This window comes from Tenrec ecaudatus, chromosome 3 (assembly GCF_050624435.1).
Source record: "Tenrec ecaudatus isolate mTenEca1 chromosome 3, mTenEca1.hap1, whole genome shotgun sequence".
NCBI lineage: Eukaryota > Metazoa > Chordata > Mammalia > Afrosoricida > Tenrecidae > Tenrec > Tenrec ecaudatus.
The window spans coordinates 1,306,113-1,329,836 of NC_134532.1; the positions used below are offsets into that span (position 1 = coordinate 1,306,113).

A 23,724-nucleotide genomic window follows, 5' to 3' on the forward strand; every position below is an offset into this window, starting at 1 on the left:
GCCATGATGTTCCCTGGAAGCAAGAATGCAAGATTTTGTCTTGCATATTTGGACATGTTATCAGAAGGCTCCAGTCCTGGGAAAAGAGCATCATTCTTGGTGAGGTAAAGGGTAAGTGTCCTCTCAAAAGAGAAATACCACCAACAACATGGACGTGGGTGCAACAACTGGCTCAAATACAGTAGTAATTGTGAAGATGACACAGCACTGGGTGGTGTTTTGATTGTTGTACACAGTTGAAAATGACTGGATGGTCCCTAAACCAAAATAATGCCAGACATTTTTATTTTCAAAGAAAGACTCTCGGCCAGCAAGATGGCAGCCTGTTCTCCCTCCTTACCTGGAATATTGACGGATTGGATCTACACACCTGCCAGATGTGGTATGTCTTCAAGAAGTAATTCCTGCATAGTACAGCTTCCCAAAGAAGCGAGCAACCAATTATGACATTGTTACAGGTAATGAAGAGGGCTACTTCACAGCCATTATGTGGAAGCAATCAAGAGTCAAACTAACGAGCCAGAGGTTGTTCCTTTTCTGAGCACCAAAATGAGGAGAAACCTTTTGCGTGTGCACGTGACTGTGTCCGGAAAGGACCTTTGCCTTATGACCTCTCAGTTGGAGAGCACCAAAGGGCACGCTGAGGACCGCGTCAGTCAATGACAAGTGGTTCTGAAGGACACGCAAGCAGCTCCCGAGTCCGCCACAGTGATATTTGCAGGAGACACAAGAAGATACCAAATGTGGAGGTTTACCTGAAAATATTTTGGATGTCTGGGAGTTTGGGGGCAAACCCAAGCATTGCCAATATCCATGGGACACTCAAAAGAACTCTAACCTAGTAATACCCACCATTTGTAAGCTTCGATTTGATAAGACATTTTTCAGAGCAGCATCTGAAGGGGGCCCCATTATTCCTCGAAGGCTGAACCTTCTTGGGCTGGAAAAGCTGGACTGTGGCCAATTTCCCAGCGACCACTGGGGCCTGCTGTGCATCTTAGATGTAATACTGTGAGATGCTTTTCCGGGATGAGCTCTAAATGTACTGGGTGGTTTTGTTAAGGATCTTACAAAAATAATTTAGACCTGTAATGTGAAGGAGTTAACATACTGGATCACTGTAATAGAATTTGTTAACAACTCTGGTTTTATTTTGTGAACTGTGTTCTCAGATTTCAGAACTAAATTAGTGTCTACTGAGAGGCAGGCCTATTTTCGGAATATGAGTTTTCTTAATGAAAGACACAAGGCCTACTGGAGCTTTTAACAGTGCTCACAACGTCAGCTGCATGCCCAGTGGGGCCAAGGATCTCCAGGCAAGTCTTTCCACTTGGTTTGCTTTTATCAATCAAGAACCCTCATCGGTAATGTTGTGAATAAGTCTTTAAAATAAATTTATTTTGTCCAAATGTCATGGAGAACTACTGACTACTTGGGAGTGTGTATTTTAATTATATTTGACAAACTCAGGTGATCCTAAAAGTCCACGATCATCTCTTGACCGCAGTTTTGCATCAGACTTGATGCCAGCCCACTGGCTCACAGTTCGTCCTAGGTAAGCTGTCAATGAAATCTTCCACTGTAAAATCCCATGTGCTTGTTTACTTAGGTTTCTAGTTTTCTCATCTGCAAAGGCAGAACTGGCCTTGGGAATGACTCAAGTCAGTGTCATCGGGGCATGAGATTTTAAGAGAACAATGAATGTGTAAAGAAAAAATAGCCTTTTCATTTTGCTACTTGTAAAATTGAATTATTTTGCAAGACATGAATAATGGGGACTTTTAGATGAGTTTTACAAAATCAAGCATTTCCGCCAGGGAAACTTACTTTATATAAAGAATTTTACTTAAAAAAAAAAAAAGAAATATTCTCAGGACCATGGTTGAATTGAGGGATGCCAAGGGCACTTTTGGATTACAAGAGCATGTTCACTTTGTGATAATTCACTGAGCTGTAACCTAACAATTAGTGTTTTTTTATAGACACATTAATTCAATCAGAATATTGCTTCTGAAAAGTAAATTCTAAACTTGTGAAACTCTCCCTTTTGTTACATATATATGCATATATTACAAATATGCATGTGTATACACACCAACATATATATATACATGAATATATGTGTACATGTATGTGTATCTTAATTTCATCAAGTCCAAAGTATCTGGACCCCAAACATAAAACTATAAATGGAAGGAAATTCTGTTCAGTTAATTACTTCCTCTCTACTATTCAGTTATGAAAAACGATTTAAGGGAAAAACAAACAAGAATATCAGAAAGGACATTACCCAACTTCAGAAGTTTTGGTGAGAATAAGAAGTCTTAAAAGCTTGAAGGTAAACAAGCGGCCATCTAGCTCAGAAGCAACAAAGCCCACATGGATAAAGCATACCAGCCTGTATGATCATGAGGTGTCGAAAGGATCAGGTATCAGGCATCATGAGAACAAAAAGTCTTACAATAGTGAATGAGGTGGGGGAGTGCAGAGTGGAGACCCAAAGGCCACTGGACATCCCCTTAAAGAAGGGTGTCAGGGAGGAGATGAGACATCAGGGTGCAATGCAGCAACGATGAAAAATACAACTTTCCTCTAGTTCCTAAATGCTTCCTCTCCATCCCCCCACCCACTATCATGATCCCAATTCTACCTTGCAAATCTGACTAGACCAGAGGATGTACACTGGTACAGATAGGAACCGAAAACACAGGGAATCTAGGGCGATGATCCCTTTAGGATCAGTGGTGTGAGTGGCGATACTGGGAGGGCAGAGGGAGGGTGGGTAGGAAAGAGGGAACTGATTAAAAGGATCTACATGTGACCTCCTCCCTGAGGGACGGAAAACAGAAAAGTGGGTGAAGGGAGACGTTGGACAGCAGGGGGGGAGCAGGGAGGGAGGGGATTAAAGGAGGACCTGATGCCAGGGGCTTAAGTGGAGAGCAAATGTTTTGAGAATGATGAGGGCAATGAATGTAAAAATGTGCTTTACACAATTGTCGTTTGTATGGATTGTGATAAGAGTTCTTTGAGCCCCTAATAAAACGATTTAAGAAATAAAATTGAATATCATCGATTCACTTTCTAATAATATAAAATGGTAATAATAATTATTTTGAACATTTACTATGTGTTACATACTGTATTCATTGTTGCTACCTAACAATATTATCACAGAAAATAGCATAAGCTAACCTATACTGACTATTTCATGGTTACTGTGGTTCCGTGTCTAGGCATGACTTAAGTGAGGTCTTTGCTGCAGGATCTTCTCAATGGTGCATCAAAGCACTGACCAGGGCTGCCACTGCATCAAAGATTGGACTGGGGAAGTGCACCATTTGGGGAATCATTCAGTTTCCTAATAGTGTCAAAATTAGGGTGTCAACTGGCTATTGACCCAAGACCATCTTCATTTCCTTGCCTAGTATACCTACCCAACATGGTTTCTTACTTCTTCACAGCCTGCGAGAGAGAGAGAGAGAGAGAGAGAGAGAGAGAGAGAGAGAGAGAGAGAGAGAGAGAGAGAGTTTGCGCTACACTTGAAAGTTGCAGTCATACCATGCAATCCTGTAAATTTAATCGACTTTGCTGGGAAGAAGTCAGCATCTCACCACAGTCACAGAGCAGATGTCATATAAGGGGCCTGAGCACAAGTAGTATCATGGGGGTTGTGATAGTTATGCTTTATTGTGCCAATATGGCTCCCGTAGGGACATGTGGGTAGAGTTTAGCCTATTAATCAGGTCACAGTTTGATTAGAGGGTGGCCAAGATAAATGAGCCCCTGGTGGTGGGCCTCTCGCTCTCTCTCCTTTCACCTTTTTTTGTTTGTTTTTTTGTTTTTTTAACAATTTATTGGGGCTCATACAATTCTTATCACAGTTCATACATATACATACATCAATTGTATAAAGCACATCTGTACAGTCTTTGCCCTAATCATTTTTTTCGCCTCTTTTCTTTTTTTACATTTTATTAGGGACTCATACAACTCTTATCGCAATCCATACATATACATACATCAATTGTATAAAGCACATCCATACATTCCCTGCCCCAATCATTCTCAAAGCATTTGCTCTCCACTTAAGCCCCTTGCATCAGGTCCTCTTTTTTTCCCCCTCCCTCCCCTTTCCCCCCTCCCTCATGTGCCCTTGGTAATTTATACATCGTTATTTTGTCATATCTTGCCCTATCCGGAGTCTCCCTTCCCCCCCTTCTCTGCTGTCCCTCTCCCAGGGAAGGAGTCACATGTGGATCCTTGTAATCAGTTCCCCCTTTCCAAACCACTTCACCCTCCACTCTCCCATCATCGGCCCTCACACCCTTGGTCCTGAAGGTATCATCCACCCTGGATTCCCTGTACCTCCAGCCCTCATATGTACCAGTGTACAGCCTCTGCCCTATCCAGCCCTGCAAGGTAGAATTTGGATCATGGTAGTTGGGGGGAGGAAGCATCCAGGATCTGGGGGAAAACTGTGTTCTTCATCGGTACTACCTCACACCCTAATTAACCCATCTCCTCTCCTAAACCCCTCTATGAGGGGATCTCCATTGGCCGACACTTGGGCCTTGGGTCTCCACTCTGCACTTCCCCCTTCATTTAATATGGTATATATATATATATATACATATATACATATACATATATACATATACACATACATACACACACTTATATCTTTTTTTTTTTTGCATGATGCCTTATACCTGGTCCCTTGGCACCTCGTGATAGCACTGGCCGGTGTGCTTCTTTCATGTGGGCTTTTTTGCTTCTGAGCTAGATGGCTGCTTGTTCACCTTCAAGCCTTTAAGATCCCAGACACTATCTCTTTTGATAGCCGGGCACCATCAGCTTTCTTCACCACATTTGCTTATGCACCCATTTGTCTTCAGCAATCCTATCATGGAGGTGTGCAGTCAATGATATGATTTTTTGTTCTTTGATGCCTGGTAACTGATCCCTTCGGGACCACTCGATCACACAGGCTGGTGTGTTCTTCCATGTGGGCTTTGTTGCTTCTGAGCTAGATGGCCGCTTGTTTATCTTCAAGCCTTTAAGACCCAAGTCACTATCTCTTTTGATAGCCGGCCACCATCAGCTTTCTTCACCACATTTACTTGTTCACCCACTTTGGCTCCAGCCATTGTGTCGGGAGAGTGGGCATCATAGAGTTCCAATTTAATAAAAGAAGGTATTCATGCATTGAGGGAGTGTTTGAGTAGAGGCCCAAGGTCCTTCCGCCACCTTAATAATTAACCTATAAATATAGACACATAGATCTATTTCCCCATCCTCCTATATATATTTGCATGTACATGTCTTTGTCTAGACCTCCATAAATGCCCTTTGACTCCTAGCTCTTTCCTCCATCTCCCTTGACTTTCCTCCTGCCCTGCTACCATGCTTCATCGCCACCTGGGCTAGAGTATACCTCTTCTCTAAGCAACCTTACCCTTGATCATTTCCCACCAGGCCTCCCACTCCCCCCTCTCTACCATTTGGGGTCCCATGTTTTTCCCTTGTCCCTGTGTTTGTTAACACCACTTCCTTACCCCCCCAACCCCCCCACCCCAAGTCCCCCCGGAACTGTCGGTCCCGTTGTTTTTCCTCCAGATAGTTCGTCCAGCCTGTCCTATTCAGACAGACCTGTGGAGACACCAACATGCACAAAAACAAGACAGAAGAAAACAAAGCAACAGTATACAACCAGACAACAAAACAACAAAAACAAACCACTGACAAAGAACAGAACAAAACAGTTCACAAGAGAAAAGCCCGTAGTCAGTTCAGGGATCGTCTGCTGGCCTTCAGAAGCGCCCTCCAGTCCAGTCTGTTGGGGCACCACGCCCTGGCCCCAAAGTCCACTTTCAGCATTCCCTGCGGACCCTGCCACCCCATTCCCCTGCTGTTCCACTGCACTCCCCCAGTGATTTGCCTCGGTGTGGTGGGATCAGGTCAGGTGCAATTCCCACACTGTGTCTCCGGTGCAGTCCCCTGTATCGCCCTTAGTCACTGATTGGCATCATTTCTCATAGTGGGGCCAGCCATGTTGTTCTCTCTGTGGACTGGCTGCTCTACTCAGGAACATCATCATCACGGCCTGGTGGGCCATGCTGTGCTCCACTCTCTCCTCCTGCCTCTTCATCTGCTCCCGTGTGCTCCGATCAGATATGTTCATCTCCTGGAGCTGCAGAGTCAATGTTGTCCTTTGGAACAAATTCTTTTTGGGGGAGGGGCAGGAATCCACTTAATTTATGGTGCTGGGGCCAGCCTCCCAGACCTTTCCACTGGTTCCCCACTCCACGCCGGGATATTTCATCCACACCCCGCGACACTGGGCCGAAGTCTGGTCCCACTTTCCCTGTGGAGATACAAACAATACCCTCCCCTTGGGTGGATTAATGCCCCATGCCCCCACTACCCTTTTCTTCCTTGTATTCATCCTTTTGTTTTCCTTTCTCCACCTCCTCCACCATTGTCTACCATGTACATTCCTGGTTTTGGTCTGGTCTCTTCCATACTACACAGTCTTCACCCCTAAAATGTTTGTACACAGTAGCTTTTCCCCCTATGCCACTTTTGCTTTTTTTTAAATTTTTTAATTCTTACCTCAGCAGGCTCATGTTGTACTTGTCCTTTTGTGCCTGACTTACCTCGCTTAGCATGATTTCCTCCAGTTCTTCCCATGCCGCTATGTGCCTCATATGTTCATCACTGCTTTTTAGTGATGCGTAGTACTCCATTGTATGTATATACCACAGTTTTTTAATCCAATTATCAGTTGATGGAAATTTGGGTTGCTTCCAACTCCTTGCAATTGTGAACTGTGCTGCAATGAACATTGGAGCACAGATGTCTGGTCATGGTTTGTTTCTTGCCTCTTCTGGGTATATGCCCAGTAGGGGGATTGCTGGGTCATATGGTAACTCTATTTCCATCTGTTTTAGGTATTGCCAGATTGATTTCCATAGTGGCTGTACGTACTTACAGTCCCACCAGCAGTGGATGAGAGTTCCTGTCTCCTCACAGCCCCTCCAACACTTGTTGCTTTCTGATTTTTTGAATTGGGCTACCTTTGAGGGTGTCAAGTGGTACCTCATTGTTGTTTTAATTTGCATTTCTCTTATGGCTAAAGATCGGGAACATTTTCTCATATGTTTGTTGGCCATTCGGATTTCTGCGCCTGTGAAACTTCTGTTCAAGTCCTTTGCCCACCTTTCAAGTGGGCTATTGGTTTTTTTCTTTTTGGAAGCTAGCAGAGTATTGTAGATTTTAGTAATAAGGCCTTTGTCTGATGTGTCATTGCTAAAGATGTTTTCCCAGTCTGTGGACTCTCTTATTACTCTCTTGGTGAATTCTTTAGATGTACACAAGTGTTTTATCTTCAGTATATCCCATTTGTCAATTTGTGCCTCCTCTGTGTTTGTGTCCTTCCCTATTTCTGATAGCCTGTGTATTCCCTGAGCCAAAGTTCTCAAGTTGGTCCCAATTCCCTCATTGATGGCCCTAATAGTTTGGGGTTCCTTTCACCTTGTTGTTGACAAGTCACATGGACCACACTGAGACCTGCAAAAGTCATGAAGTTGCTTCTACCACCACTGGTTCCACATGGCTGCACCACTGCCCTTTGACCTTCCTGCATTTTGCATCATTGCAAGTGTTGCGTGAGTCTGGAGAGGGATCTATGGACTAGTATGGGACTTATGGGTTAATATTGGACTTATGGACTTGATCTGAACTGGACTGGGATGTTTTCTTAATATATAATTATGCTTTCAGATGAAGTTCTTTCTTATACATATTTGAGTGTCTCTGGATTTCTCTAGTGAACCCGTTCTAGCACAGGGGCCATCTTACATGCACAAGACATATTGACATGGCGTATCTCATTTATTCCTCACAGAGGGTTAGTTACTCTCAATGCCTCTCTTCTAGATTAGGAAACTCTGACCAGAGAAAGACGGGATAACTGGTATATTTATAAGTGTGAGAGTTGTGATTCAAACTAAGATATACAAAATTTAGGGTTATTTGCCTTTGTTGGGTTAAGGTTTATAATTAGATAAAGCTTTATAAAACAAACTTTGATTGTGAACGGGAAACATATTTTCAAGTTTATTGTTGTTGTTGTTAGGGGCTGTTGAGCCCATTCTGAATCTAGCGACCCTGTGTACCACAGAAGAAAGCACTGCCTGGTCCTGTGCTGGCCTTACCATTGCTCTGACATTTGAGCCCCTCGAGTCAATAACTGTTTTCACCCATCAATTACTTTAGAAAAAATATATTTTAATAAAATATTAACATGTAAGGACTTCAGAAAGAGCGTGGAAATTTGGTATCAAAAGATAATGAAAATTTCCATGAACTTTTTGAAGTTTTCACATACTTATTTCATATTATTTTTAATTTTTGAAACACATAGCAAATGTCAAGATTCAAAGGAAGTCTCACATCTTATATTATTTACACTCATATTAGTGAAAATATAGATTTCTAGGATATTGTTTACGGTTTATTATTGCTTACAGAATTGTGTGTTTACAGACATGGATCAAAGAAATTCTTAAACTTTGAGATTGAACTTAATTAAAATTTACATGATTTTCACATCAGCAAAAGGTTCTGAATTGTTTTTCATTATGTTTCCAAAAGAAAAGTGTGGAAGAAAGAGAAAAATTGATCTTATCCTAACTTTGAAAGGGTGAAACTCTACTTGGTTATCATTGTTGTTTTAAGGAATGATTTCTTAGCATTTTCTGTGCAAGGAAGAATGGACACAACATAGCTACAGTGCCAAAGTTGGATGAATACTTGTAAAAATCTCTATGAATTATCTATTTTGGGGGCAATGCAAATGTCAGCTTTGTTTTGTTGACTGGCTAGAATGTACCAAATCGATGGTACACAAGAAGTTAGGCTTTTTAAGCCCCCTTCTTCCAAAGGCTCTGGGACCAAAACTATGTCAAAGATGAGATTCTCAGAGTTGGGGATGGAATTGCGGCAAAGATTCACCAGTAGCTGAGGCCCCGTCTCTTCCTATTCTTGGATTTGTGGTCCTTGGAGGTCCTGGAGACCAAATGGCTCAAAATTGTGTTTTAGAAGATTCATTGACATACCAAGTTTGACAATGTGCTTGTTGAGGGCAATACCAGCTTCAGCATCAAATGTGGAAGTGAGTATCATTGTTAAAGTCGCAACAGACTCCTTGGTCTTCTATGTAGCTCAGGATACCCTTAATGCCTGGCACACCGCTGTCTGGATATCATGATAATTGGCATCTTTGTCCAGTTGGCAGGACAGATCCACAACTAACACACTGGAGGTACGGACACAGGACTGTACATTATTGAGTTTCCCAGTCAGGTCAGAAATGACCTTTCCCACAGCCGTGGCAGCAACAGATGGTGCAGGGATGGTGCTCAGGGCAGTTATATGGCTGTCAAACCTGTTTTTCAGAATGACCATTTCCTTTCAGTTAGGTGCCAGTGATGGGATGAATGGTGGTCAGGAGCCCCTGCATCATGCCACAGGCATCTAGGATGACTTTTGTCAGGGAGCCTGGTGAAGGTCCCAGTTAGTAGCATAGGGGATATTGCTGACAATCTTGAGGCAGTACTGTCATACTTATGGTTCATACCAATCATAATCATGGGACCTCTCATAATCATGGGACAGAAATGATTATAATTTTGACATCACCCTTCATGTAAACCTCAGCCTTTCATAAGATTGTGATGACAGCTCTGAACTCTACAACTTATTCAGCTCCAGTACCACCTAACTTGATGTTGGAAGGATCTCCTTCCTTGAAGATAGCAGGAGCTTCCCATTGATAACAAGCTTTCTCTTCTCAATCTTTGTAAAGTTACTGAACTTTCCGTGAACAAAGTTGTACTGGTAGCTGTAGACCACGTAGTTGACATCATTGATGGAGACAACTTCCACTCTGCCAGCGTTAACAGGAATCTTGGGGTGACCAGATGCCCGAGATGGCCAAATCTCTTTACTCTGACCTTCACCATCGTGTCAGATACAGGTGGCACTCTGTTGAATGTGGAGGAGCAGGGGGTCTATGCCTTTCTATTTTAAAGAAGTATCATTGTTAAATGTGATGCCCTCTCTTCTGAGATAACACGAGATAATCTGTTCACTATTTTAGAGATCGGGGGTTATAACAGGAATTTTTAATATGTTGACCAATACATGTTCTATAAAACACTTTTACTTTTCATAAATTTGATACAGAATAACAGGTTTCTAAATCGTATATGTTTAGAAAATATTAGATTGAGTATACTTAGAGATTTTTGTTTTGTTTTTTTATGCAGGTTCTCCAAGATATAGTTATTTGAGTAAATGAGTTATACTCTGAAACATTCTGCACCCTTCTCCCCATTTCTGATCAGTATTATTTTATAAACTCTGGAGCAAATATTTAGTAATGGTAACTGAACAGTATCCAGTTCTCTTAGTCTCATTGCAAATGAAGCATTTGTTCATGAACATAATTCCATTACCTCCTCATGCTCCCGATTGATTGCTTCCAGTAAAATAAATGAAGTCTTGATACACACTACAATAGAGTTTTAAGACATTATGATTATTAAAATAAGAATCACAAAATAATAGATGTTCTATCTTGATATATTAAGATATAAGAAAAGGCAAATGCATAGAAGCCAAAGTTTATTAATTATTATAGGGCAGGATTAAGGAGGTATAATTGGTTCTCAAGCACTGAGTTTCCACATACAATGATGAAAAAATTACACTGATGACAGATTGGGTTGCACAACTGATTGATGTAATTGCTGTCAAATATGTGTATAGCTATAAATAAATGAATTGGAGAGAAAAATGTCAGGTGACAGATGCTTATAACAAGTACAGGGGGGGGAAACAGAGCTGCTCAGTATGCATATATACAACCAAACAATTAATACAATTTAGTTCTTTGGCTTAGAGGTTTAGGGTTATGGTAAGTTTCTTGAGACATCCCAGGTGTGTTAGATAGGGTTCTCTAGAGTGACAAAACCAGATTGCTAGTAATTTTCTATATATATATTTATAAAGACTGACATATAACACAATAAATGAACTGTTAAATTATATACAGATAGATAGATATATAATACAAGAAATGAACAGTTAAATTATAAAGCAGTACGAATGGCTCAGTTAAACTCACTCCCCTGAGAGAGTTGCGAGACACTAGCAGTCCTTTAAATCTTGAGGGTCGCCAGTTCCTCTTCTGTAGAGAGAGCTGGGCTATATATACGCAGGCAGCTAACAGCAAGGCAGGTCACCAACTGTCACCAACCGTCAGTCCCCAGCTTCAGAGATGTACATTCCAATCGTGTGGTCTTAAAGGGACCTAAACTTACAGCGACACAGTTCACAGGCTAGGCATCCCACAGTTAGTATAGCCTCTAAATTGAGGCAAGGCAGCCGCACACTGGTCCGATGATCAAAAAGCAAGAGACAAGAAAGGCGAGGCTCACCAAGCCATTTAGCTCTCCGCCCTTCAATTAATCCCACTTGTGTTCATCAGCCAGGCTGGCACAATAAACTATCTTACCAGGTAATTGGCCTAATAATGTCCTTAGTGCTTCTGTTCTACATCCTAGTTAGTTGTGTAGTGCCTGGGGTCATAAAGCATGTGTATGCACTACCAAGAAAAACACTTGGTCTCTATTTCCTGAACTTTTTTTTTAAGTTTCATCATCCATCAATAAAGTTTTATTGGATCACAACCATTCATTTATGTATTGCGTATAAGCTGCTCTCAAGCTAAAATAAAAGCATTCAGTAGTTTCAACAGAAATTGCATGGCCCCCAAAACCTAAACTATTAACTATCTGTCTCTTTAGAGAAAACTTTTCCAAACCCTTAACCTAAATGTATAATCCACTGGAAAGAAACTCAACAAACACACAGAAGCTCTGTGTTAGTCTGAGTTGATTAGAGAAACAAATCCATAGAAACTCATATTGATATAAAGCCCAGTCCAATATTAGCCCATATGTTCGATACCAAACTGTAAAGTCCTCTTCAGACTCACTCACACATGCAATGACACTGAATGCAGGAAGATCACAGGCCAGTTGGTGGAAAGTCTTGTGAATCCAGTGGCAGTGTAAGCATCTCACCACTGGCAGGGATCTGTCTCCACATGGCTTCTCTAGTTCCCAGGACATGGGGTCTATCAGCATAGTGCCATGTGATTAGTTAGGAGAGCATCCCTATGGGAGTGAGCATTCCAGTAGAGAGTCCCCAAGGGAGTGAGGAGAGAGAGAAAGTGTTTCCCATCTCCAACGAGGAAAATACAGGAGGTCCCAGAATTCTCAGGAGAAGGCCATGCCCATGGAGAGGCCTCATTGGCTATGATCCAATTGACAGACTAGACTCCACCCCTTCACTCTTAATCTTCTCAAGTCCCAAATCAACACCAGATTATGTAACTACCACAAGCTATAAAAAATATAATCAACCAACTCATCTTCATAGATGTCTACAGAACAATAAAACCCAACAGCAGCACAGTGCACATTCCTTTCCAATTCACATGGATCATTCTCCAGAATAGATCATTTTTAAGTCACAAAACATTTAAATAAATTGAAAAATATAAAAATACTACTAAGCATTTTCTTGGTCATGTGTTACATAGCTATAAATAAAAAACAGAAAGAATGAGGGAAAAATAATTATATAGAAACTAAGATTTTACGTAAAACCTTCTGGGTAATATGATATATTAAATTTGTTTTTAATTCTTAGAATAAAATGAAAACAAAAATACAACTTACCCAAACCTTTGGAACACAGCAAAAGCAATGTTCAAAGGAGAATATATAGCAATAACTGCAATGTTCAAAGGAGAATGTTTAGCAATAACTGCACATATCAAAAAAGAAGAAAGGACCCAAATCAATAATAACTTAGCCCTGTATCTTGAACAGTTAGGAAATGAGCAGCCAAAGAAATCCAGTAACCAGAAGAAAGGAAACAGTAAAGGTGGCAGCAGCATTAAATGAAACAGAAAAGCAATAGAAAGAATCAACAAGACCAGAAGTTGTTTCTTTGAAAGGATCAATAAAATTGACAAACCACTGGTCAATTTGACAAAGGCGTTTCCTGAACTTTTTGGTGAAAGAAGGTTGCCATAGTATTCCACAAAACACAGTTCAGAATGGCTCTTGGAATGAGACTTCATCTATACGTACATATACGGTATAATATTCATATGGTGATAATATTTTAGTTTTATTAAATATTCTTTCTAGATGTATTGTGGTAGACCTTAGCAGATAAAATACACATTAATCAAATTGGCTCCATTTGTGTAAAGAGACCGTGCTAGTCTGGGTTGAATAGAGAAAAAAAAAATCACTGACATATATGTGTAAGAGGGAACTTTATATCAAGAAGTAATTATGCATCAATAAAACATCCCAGTCCAGTCTAGATCAAGTCCATAAATTCAATATTATCCCATAAGTCTGATATTAGCCCATGAATTCCTTTTCAGACTCACACAGTACATGCAAGGATGCTGAATGCAGGAAGATCACAGGCAAGCTGTTCATGTCCTCTGCCTATTGAGCCTCAGTATTTTTGATCTCCTCATATGCCTGTGGAAGAGGGAAAGAATCAAGAAGACTGGAGAAGAGTTGATACATTTAAATTATGGGTTGTGAATTGAAAAGGCAGTGCAGTGAACTGCCAGAAGAACAAATAACTCTGTCTTAGAAGATGTGTTAGACAGGGTTCTCTAGAGAGATAAAACCAGGTTGCTGATAATTTCATATATATATATATAATATATATATATATATATAAAGATAGATATATAACACAAGAAATGAACAGTTAAATTATAAACCGATATATACTATAAGAAATGAACAGTTGTTATAAACAGAATGATATATAATACAAGAAATAAACAGTTAAATCATAAAGCAGTACAAATGGCTCAGCACAACTCACTCCCGTGAGAGTTGTGAGACACTAGCAGTCCTTCAAGTCTTGAGAGCTGCCAAGTAGTCCTCTGTTGAGAGAGAGAGCTAGGCTATCCCAGCTCTGGCAGCAAACAGCAAGACAGGTCACCAACTGTCAGTCCTCAGCTCAGGAGATGTAAACTTCTTTGTGTGGTCTTAAAGGGACCTCAACTTACGGCGACACAGTCCACAGGCTAGGCATCCCACAGGTAGTGTGCCCTTTAAATTGAGGCACAGAACAAGCAAGGCAGCTGCACACTGGTCCGATGATTAAAGAGCGAGAGACAGGAAAGTCAAGGCTCACCAAGCCACTTATGTCTCCGCACTTCGATTAATCTCACTTGTGTTTATTGGCCAGGCTGGCACAATGATCTATCTGAAAAGACATTTCCCAGATTCCTCCTTGGAGTTAAGGATAGTGAGATTTCATCACATAGCCTTTCAACCAATGATCAGGAGGGGTGCTCCTTGGGGAAGAGCATATGCTTATTAAATAGAGGTTCAATTAGCAGGAAGGTCTCAACAAGAAGGATTGCCACAAAGGCTGTAATACTAATTCTGAGAATGGCCCAGGATGGGGGACTGTTTCATTTTGTTCCACATAGGGTCACATGAGTCAGAACCAACTTGGCAGAATCTAACAGCATAATTCTAATGGTTAGAACACCTCCTAAAGTTTAGGTGTTGACTCAACATCTTCATTTCACCACAATCCACTAGTGACCATAAGATAATTATGGTTGCTGTTAAGTGCCATCAAATGGATTTCAACTGGTAGTGATCTCGGGTGAAGAATGAGAGCTGCCTCCACAGAGTTTTCTAGTCTGTTCCTTTCACCTTAATAATCTGTCTGTGCCCTTAGCAAATAATGCGAAAAACTGGACAATCTGAAGAAGAAGGCATCAGGATAGAAAGAAGGCTCGTATGCAAATGAGAGCTCACTTACTCAAAGCACCAAGGACTTGAAGCAGACTGATGCAGATCAAACAATAGAGCCTTCAGAATAGATTGCACATACATGCAAATAAAACAAAAATCCTCAAAACTGTTTTTTAATGGCTGATTTTTGAGAAATGAGTTACCTATTTCTTCTGCAGTACCTTTTTGAGAACTCTAACCACCAATCATTTGATAAACACCTGAGCATGTCAGCTGCTTGCACTACCTGGGGATACCAACTCCGATTACCACCACAAAATGTGCCTACTGAGCATCTAAAATGTGGCAAGTGTGAATTGGTATACACTGTAAGAGCCTGAGACTTAGTAGCGTACTGATTACATGTGGCATTTTAAACATTATTTTTGGTTTTGTTATTCTTTAGGAGTTCTAAGCAATACAAAATAAATGGCAGGAAATGCTTCCATAGTGTAAATAACAGTTCTTGGAAAATATTGAATGTATCTAAGTAAACACACCTTGGAGCAGATAGTTGGCAGTATATAGCTCAGAAACCTTAGTGCAAGCAGTCTTGATCACTGGAGCTGGCATTCACTGGTTGAGAGCATCCAATAGTACTCAGAGTATGGGGAGATATATACCTGTATATATACATATACATACATACATGTAGCTACACACGAGGGGGTACCCCTCAAAATGGAATTTTTTTCAAAGCTATATATTAATTTTTTAACCAAACAACTTTATCACTTCAAAGTATTCTCCATTACACTTACTACGCTTTTCACATCTGTGATTCCATTCTTGGAAACATTTTTCAAACTCATTTGTTTGGATGGCACACAGACAGCACCTCACGCACTGTGTCCATCACTTCATCTATGTCATTAAATCGCTGTCCTTTCATATCTCTCTTCATTCGTCCAAACAAAAAGAAGTCCCACAGAGCAAGGTCAGGTGAGTAAGGTGAGTGGGGCAAGAGAGGCAAGCTGTTCTTTGCCAAAACCGGGAGCACTGAGTTGGCTGCATGAGCAGGTGCACTGCTTTGGTGGCAAAACCAGTCCCTGGTCTGCCACAAATCAGGTCTTTTTCTGTCTCACACTCTTACACAATCTCTTTAGAACCTCTAAATAGAAAGCTTAAATTAACAGTCTGACCTGGTGTAATGAATCCCAAATGAACTATGAGTCGACAGTTTTTGTGCGTTCGGAAAGTTGAGAGACGTCCAAAACAAGGTTTATCATCAGTCAACATTTCACCCTTTTTGAAAAGAGAAAACCACTTGTACATTTGTGTTTTTCCCATACCATTGTCCTTGTAGGCTGTGTTCAACATCACAACAGTTTCTGCAGCATTTTTCCTGAGCTGTCACAGCTGCATTCTGTTCTCTTAAATCTACCATTGCAAAAAAAACGAGATTTGAGAGAAACTACTTTTACAAAAAATTCATTATTATCAGAAAGAACCTTCCCAGACGATGCCTCTGGGTGACTAACTCAGAGTGAGTGGATGGATGCTTTCCTGGCAGGAAAAATGTGTATTACAGGAGGTCCATCGAGCCGAGCTCTTTACTTATTTTTGGAGGGGGAGACCCCCTCATATATAGATATATAAATATACAATGAACAATGAAAATTTGTCTGTTACTACTGTTCTATAAGTGACATATAGAATGTAAACAAGTTTAAGCAAAATAAATAGATAAAGAAGGGGAGAACAGGAAGAACAAAAAATGATGCCGCCTGATTCTTTCTCTCCATCTCTCAGTGTTGCTTTCTACTGTGTTGGCTTCATTCTCAGAAAGTCTTTCCTTGTGGTGGATGACAACCAGCAATTCAAGGAATGCAGTGTTTTTATAGCGGCTATGGGGTTTCTGGTGGTGAAAACAGTTAATGTGCTCACTGCAAACAAAAAGGTTAATGGACTAAATCAGAATGAAATAATGGAGATCTGGGAAAACAACAACAACAACAACCAGCATTGCAATCTCTGGGGAGGACAGTTCTCTTCAGACACACATGGAGCTGCCATGAATTGGAATTCACTGAGGTATACAGTCTGTGCAACCCAAGGATCACAAATAATTAAATCAACATCAGAGGAGGGAATTGTACCAGAGCTCCAGTGCTGAGCACTCGGTTTACATGTCTGCAGAAAACTGGACCATGTCAAGGCCCAAAACCTATTTGCAGTAGAGGGCATAAGGGGAGATTAAGCCTCCATTGTATTCCTTCAGACCCTTCCAGGGGTGCTCAAACTATGGCCCGCGGGCCACATGTGACCCCCAAGGACATTTATGTGCCCCACCGGGTGTTTTTGCCGCCGCTGCCTGTCCTGCTTAGCAGCCGACTCATCCAGTGTGCATAGGAATTTGTTCATAGATTTTTTTTTTAAACTATAGTCCAGCCCTCCAACAGTCTGAGGGACAGTGAACTGGCCCCTGTTTTAAAAGTTTGAGGACCCCTGCGGGCCTAGACCAAAGAGGTAAAAAGCATCAGAAAGTGAATTAATGCAGATGCAGTTAGGTTACATTTTAACATCTTGTTATTCATATTACTTTTTGATCCATTTTTAATTTCTTGTAATTTTTATTATTTTATGCTTTATTTTGGATTGAGATTTCTCTGTGTTCTGTTTTGTTATTGCTTGTTTTCTAGTTGTAGTTTCTGTATGATTTTCTTTATACAAAATTCTGGATAGGTAAATCTATAGAAATAGTAACTGGATTAATTGTTTGTGATAGTATGGCAGAGGGCACTGGAAGTAATGTGGAGCTAATAAAAAAGGAATACAAAAATGGAGAAATATTCTAAAATTGACTTTAGTGGAAATTATATAACTATTTTTAATATATGCAAACCATTAAATTGTACAGTGCATGAATTATCATGTCACTGAAACTGTTAAAATATAAAATAAAATAAATAAATAATTACCATGGTATAGTACCATTCATCCTGGTTTGTTTGAAAGAATCTAATTTGTGACTACTGTCTTAGAATATTAATGTCAAAATGTGAATCTCAAAAATGTCCTTGTAGTATACTTTAACTCATAACCAGTGTGAATTCCTTTTGCCTCTCATCATACTTTTGATTCTCTCTTGAATTCTGTACTTGAGTAGATACATAGCTTCTATGAGTTTTCTGTTCACACAGAAGTGACAGGCTGTGGTTATGTGAGGTCATGAGCTGTCTCAAGGCAATAATAAAAATTTGTGTAATCTAAAAGATTAATGCTATGTTTAATCTCTTTTCCAAAAAATCCCTAATGGAGTCCCTGATGGATCTTCCGCCCTTTTATACTTTTAGTTTTAAACCAAGTTGTTGCTACAATTCCTACACATTGCAATCTTACAGGACAGGGTCTTGAAGTCTGTAAGCTATGGATGCAGATTGCTACATCTTCCTCCATGGGGTTGTTTATGGGTTCAAACTGTATACATATAGTTTGGATATATATATATATATATATATTTATATTTATATTATTTATATTTATACCCAAGCATGGGACCATTGTGCCATCAGGGCTATCTCTTAGAGTTCCAGCTGATTGCAATGCAGCACCAACACCATTACCTTTCTCTGGTGTCAATCAGGTGTCAAACCTGTGCCTCCTAATTGCAGGGATACATTTCAAATGACCTAAGAGGTCCTACAGAAGCCTCTCTCAACTAGGTCTGAGGTGAAGGTCCCACACTCTTTCCATTCTTTTGAGTTAAGTTAAGGACTCATGGGATGGCAACAATACTCTCCAAGGAATGCCCTTGTTTGATTCAAAGATCACAGTCTTACACTATTGTTGAATGCATAAACAAGCTGTTTCTTATGTTTCATTCAGTTTCCTGATTATTTAAAGTAGGAAAACAATCCCACACTGTTACTTCTTCATGGAAGCAGAAATGCACTGTCAGTAATTTGAAAATAACAGTTTTTTCTATGGATATTTTTCTTAACATAGTGCTCATATGCACTTGCCAGGAAAATTGGCTTGAATGAAGTCAATTACACAGATAATTTTCTTCATTTATCATCTACTTAAAACAATATTATTGTTCAATGGATTAGATTTTTGTATCTGGATTTTCTCTCATTTTTTTTTCTAGGGAAAATATTAAGGCTTTCTAAGTCTACCTTTAAATCTTTGATTTCCAATTTATATAGTTGATTATTCATCTTCTGAAAAATATAAAGTTAAATGTCACATTTGATTATTTCCTTATTAGGTTAGGTATCTTAGTTACTATCCACTTACAAAATTAGAAAATCAAATTTTAAATATTCACTTGGATATTGCCAACACATTTTTATATTTGGCATTTAAAATATACACTACAGGCAAATAGATATATATAGCTATAAATAGATTAATAAAATCCCTGTGATGGTGACACATAAAAACTTGAACTGATGGTTATATTTGAATGATGATTCAAATAAAGTAACTGACCTGGTTGCTGTAATAATAAGCAATTGACTGATCTGATGAGAGAAAAATGGTGAACAACTCATCGTAAAGTTGAAGCTATAAATGAAGTACAGTATTTTCTTACATCTATTGTTGCATTGCTAGATAATTAAGAGTGCTTGAAATATATATTTTATGGTTTTTGTTTAAAATGGAAATGGTTTACCGGCTCAAATGGATTTTACATACGTGACTACACTAGAAGAGATTCAGAAGTTACACTATTCAAATTTGGTGGTCGTTTGTACCACAGAATGTCTAGAATCCTTTATCTCACCCATGGCATGGCAGCAGTGCCCCTCTAAAGTACTGTGATTTCCTGAAAGCCCTCACACATTCTACAGTATACCCGTTGGGATCCCCGCTTTCCTCTCAGTTTGTCATACTGTGGTGGCTGCTGTGATACCAAAAGAAATTTCACTAGGATTTCAAATACAGGTGGGGCCACTCAAGTGAAAAGATTTCCAAAGAACTTCCAGCTAAGGACAGAATACCAAAAAGAATTGGCTGTCCACTTGAGAGGAATTAGGTACAGACGCCGAAGGATACCATTAGAACACTGCCATATATTTAAAACCGAATGAACGGAAGCAGAACGTTTTCAGAGATCACACCAGAAGATGAGCCTTTAGATCAGAAGGCACTCAAAATATGACTGTGCCACGCTTTCTCATAGTAGAGTCCACGATAGTGATGTTGATGGAGTAAGTTTGGGGGACATTGATATGCTGACAGGACATGACTCAAAATGAAAAGAAATAGCTACAAACATCAATCAATAATAAAAACATAAATTAATAATTGGAACTTGTATATACAATGTATGAATCTAGGAAAATCAAAAGTTGTCAGAAATGGAACACATGAGATCGATATTCTAGGGATTGGTGAGCTAAGATGGACTGGTGTTAGCAATTATGAAAAGGAAGCCATCCTATGCTGAGCATGAAAAATTCAAGGGGAATGGCTTTGAAGTCATTGTCAAAAAGGACATTTTAACATCTATCTTGAAGTACAATGCTATCTATGATAGGACACTGTCTGCCTCTATACAAATAAATCCAATCAATATAACTATTATTCAAGTTTATGCATCAACTACTAAGGCTAGTTTTGCAGAAACTGAAGAATTGTAACAAAGTTTTCAGTCTGAAATTACTCAAACATGCAAGAGGATGTATTGATAATTAATGGCATTTGGAATGCAAATGCTAGAAGTAAACAAGAAGGAACTAGTTAGAAAGTGTGGTCTTGGTGATAGAAACAAAGCTGGGGATCTCATGATAGAACTTTGCAAGTTTAATGACTTTTTCATTACAGATACATTTTTTTCAACAGCATGTGAACTTCAACAGATGGAATACACAGAAACCAAATTGACTACATCAGTGAGAAAACACCATAGAGAAGCTCAATATCAGAAACTAAAGCTAGACCAGATATGATTGTGGAATAGACCACCAATTGCTCATATGTAAATTCAGGTTAAAGCTGAAGAAAATTCAAATAAATCCATGAGACTTGATATACGACCTTGAAGATATTCCACCTGAATTTTGAGAACATTTCAAGAACAGAATTGTATCAATGACAAAAGATCTGATGAACTATTAGGGGGGTATCATGTAAGAAAGCAAAAGGTCATTAAAAACACAAGAAAGAAAGAAAGAAAGAAAGAAAGAAAGAAAGAAAGAAAGAAAGAAAGAAAGAAAGAAAGAAAGAAAGAAAGAAAGGGAAGAAAAAGTGAATGTCAGAAGATACTCTAAAGCTTGCTCTTAACTCAGAGTAGCTTCAAGAGAGATGGAAGAAATAACGATGAAAAATACAACTTTCCTCTAGTTCCTAAATGTTTCCTCCCGCCCACGTCCCCTGCCCTCAATATCATGATCCCAATTCTACCTTGCAAGTCTGGCTAGACCAGAGGATGGATGTACACTGGTACAGATAGGGACTGAAAACACAGGGAATCCAGGGCAGATGATCCCTTCTGGACCAGTGGTGTGAGTAGCGATACTGGGAGGGTAGAGGGAAGGTGGGTTGGAAAGGGGGAACTGATTACAAGGATCTACATGTGCCCTACTCCCTGGGGGATGGACAACAGAACAGTGGTTGAAGGGAGACATCGGACAGGGCAAGATATAACAAAATAATAATTTATAAATGATCAAGGGTTCATGAGGGAGGGGGTAGTGGGGAGAGAAGGGAAAAATGAGGAGCTGATGCCAGGGGCTTAGGTGGATAGCAAATGTTTTTAGAATGAGAAGGGCAATGAGTGTACAAATGTGCTTTACACAATTGATTTATGTATGGATTGTGATAAGACTTGTATGAGCCCCTAATAAAACGATTTTTAATATAATAAATAAATTTTAAAACATTAAAAAAAGAAATAATGAGGTTAAAGAGCTGAACAGAAAATGTCAAAGGGTAACACAAGAAGACAAAGTCAAATAGTATAATAAAACGTGCCAAGACCTAGAGATAGAAAACTAAACAGGAAGAAAACACTCAGCATAAAATAAATTGAAATGACTGTCAAAAAATTAAAGTCTCAACTTGGAAGATTGAAAGATTCTGTGGACAAAATACTGAATGATGCAAGAAGCATACAAATAAGATGGAAAGATTATTCACAATCACTACCAAAAAGAACTAGTCAGCATTCAACCATTTCAAGAGGTATGAGTAAGAATGAGTAAGAACCAATTATGCTGAAGGAAGAAATCCAAGCCGCACTAAAAGCAGCAACAAAAGACAAGACTAGAGGAATTGGTGGAATACCAAGTGAAATGTTTCAACAAGCTAATGAAGCTGCTGAAGCATTTGCTAGTCTATATCAGGAAATTTGGTAGACAGCTACTTGGCCAATTGACGGGAAGAGATCCACATTTGTATCCATTTCGAAGAAAGGTCCCCAAACAGAATACTCAGATTATAGAACAATATAATAGATATCACAAGCAAGTAAAATTTTTCTGTAGATACTCCAACAATGGTTGCAGCAATACGCTGGCAGCGAGCTGCCAGAGGTGTTGTCCAAATCCAGGAGAGGAAGTGATATTGTTGATGATGTGAGATGGTACTTGGCTCAAAGCAAAGAATACCAGAAAAATGTTTACTTGTGTTTCATTGACTATAGAAAAGGCATTCAACTGTGTAAATAACAACCAACTATGGATAGCTTTAAGAAGAATGGGAATTACAGAATACTTCTGTGTGCTCAAGGGGAACCTGTACATGGATAGAGAATATGGGCATATTTTGTGGTTAGGATAAGTAATCGTGTGTGTCTGGGCTGTATCCTCTCCTCAGCCTTCTTCAGTCTGTAGGCTCAGTAAGTCATTCGAGAAGCTGGGTTATATGAAAACAAAGTGTTATCAGGATTGAAGGAGGCTTATTCACAACCTGAAATCTGCAGATGACGTTATCTTCCTTGCTGAAGGTAAAGAGGACTTGAAGCAATTGCTGAGGAAGACCAAGGATTGCGGTCTGCAGTATGGATTATGACTCAAGGTAAAGAAGACCAAAATCTTCACAATAAATAAATGGAGAAAGATTGAAGTCATATTTTTCAACTTGCTTGTTTCCACAATTAGTGCTCATGAAAGCAGCCATCAAGAGATCAAAAAATGGCATTAACTAACATATTGCAGTAGTTAAATCAGCTGCACAATACCTATTTTTTATTCTTTCAAAATATTTTTAAATTTGTTCATTAGTATTTGATACATATTTCATATCATTCCATAATTCAGTCACATCAAACAAGGTTTTACCATTGCTACCACAATCAGTTTCCAAATATTCTTTTATGTCCTTGACTCCTTGACCTAGTCTCCCTTTTACCCAACTACCACCAACAATATAAAGTCAACCCCACCCCACTAACACGAACAAAACCCTTATTCTGCTTGCTGTCCCTAAAAGTTCATCAATCCTTAGTTCCATATACTGAAAAACATATCACATAAATTTAAGTGGGTGACCCCCAATGACATCATACCTCTGAGATAAACCTTAATATGAAAAAAAAAAACCAAAAATACACAAAATGTTGAAAACCAGGTCAGGTCCAACAGGCTTCAGAATGACAAAGTTTCAACTGTTCAAGTTCGGTTCTACCTTTGATAATCTCTCCAATATGGATAGGGGAAGATCGCCAGAGGCTTATTTCCTATGTAGTTCCCATTGTTTTCCATGCACTTCTGCAAACCGGATTCTCACAATTTGGGCTCTGATACTAATCACTCCTTCAATTTAGGATTGTATAATTTACAATCTTTCAGTGACCAATGATGGTGTGCTTCTTCCATGTGGACTTAGCTGTCATCCCACTGGGGTGGCT

The 23,724-nt window shown here is 39.5% G+C and overlaps 1 pseudogene; it reads left to right on the top strand.

Annotated features, from left to right (window-relative positions):
- Nucleotides 1–242: 242 nt before the first annotated feature.
- LOC142443112 (tyrosyl-DNA phosphodiesterase 2 pseudogene) lies at nucleotides 243–1,015 on the top strand (annotated as a pseudogene).
- The last annotated feature ends 22,709 nt before the right edge of the window (nucleotides 1,016–23,724 follow it).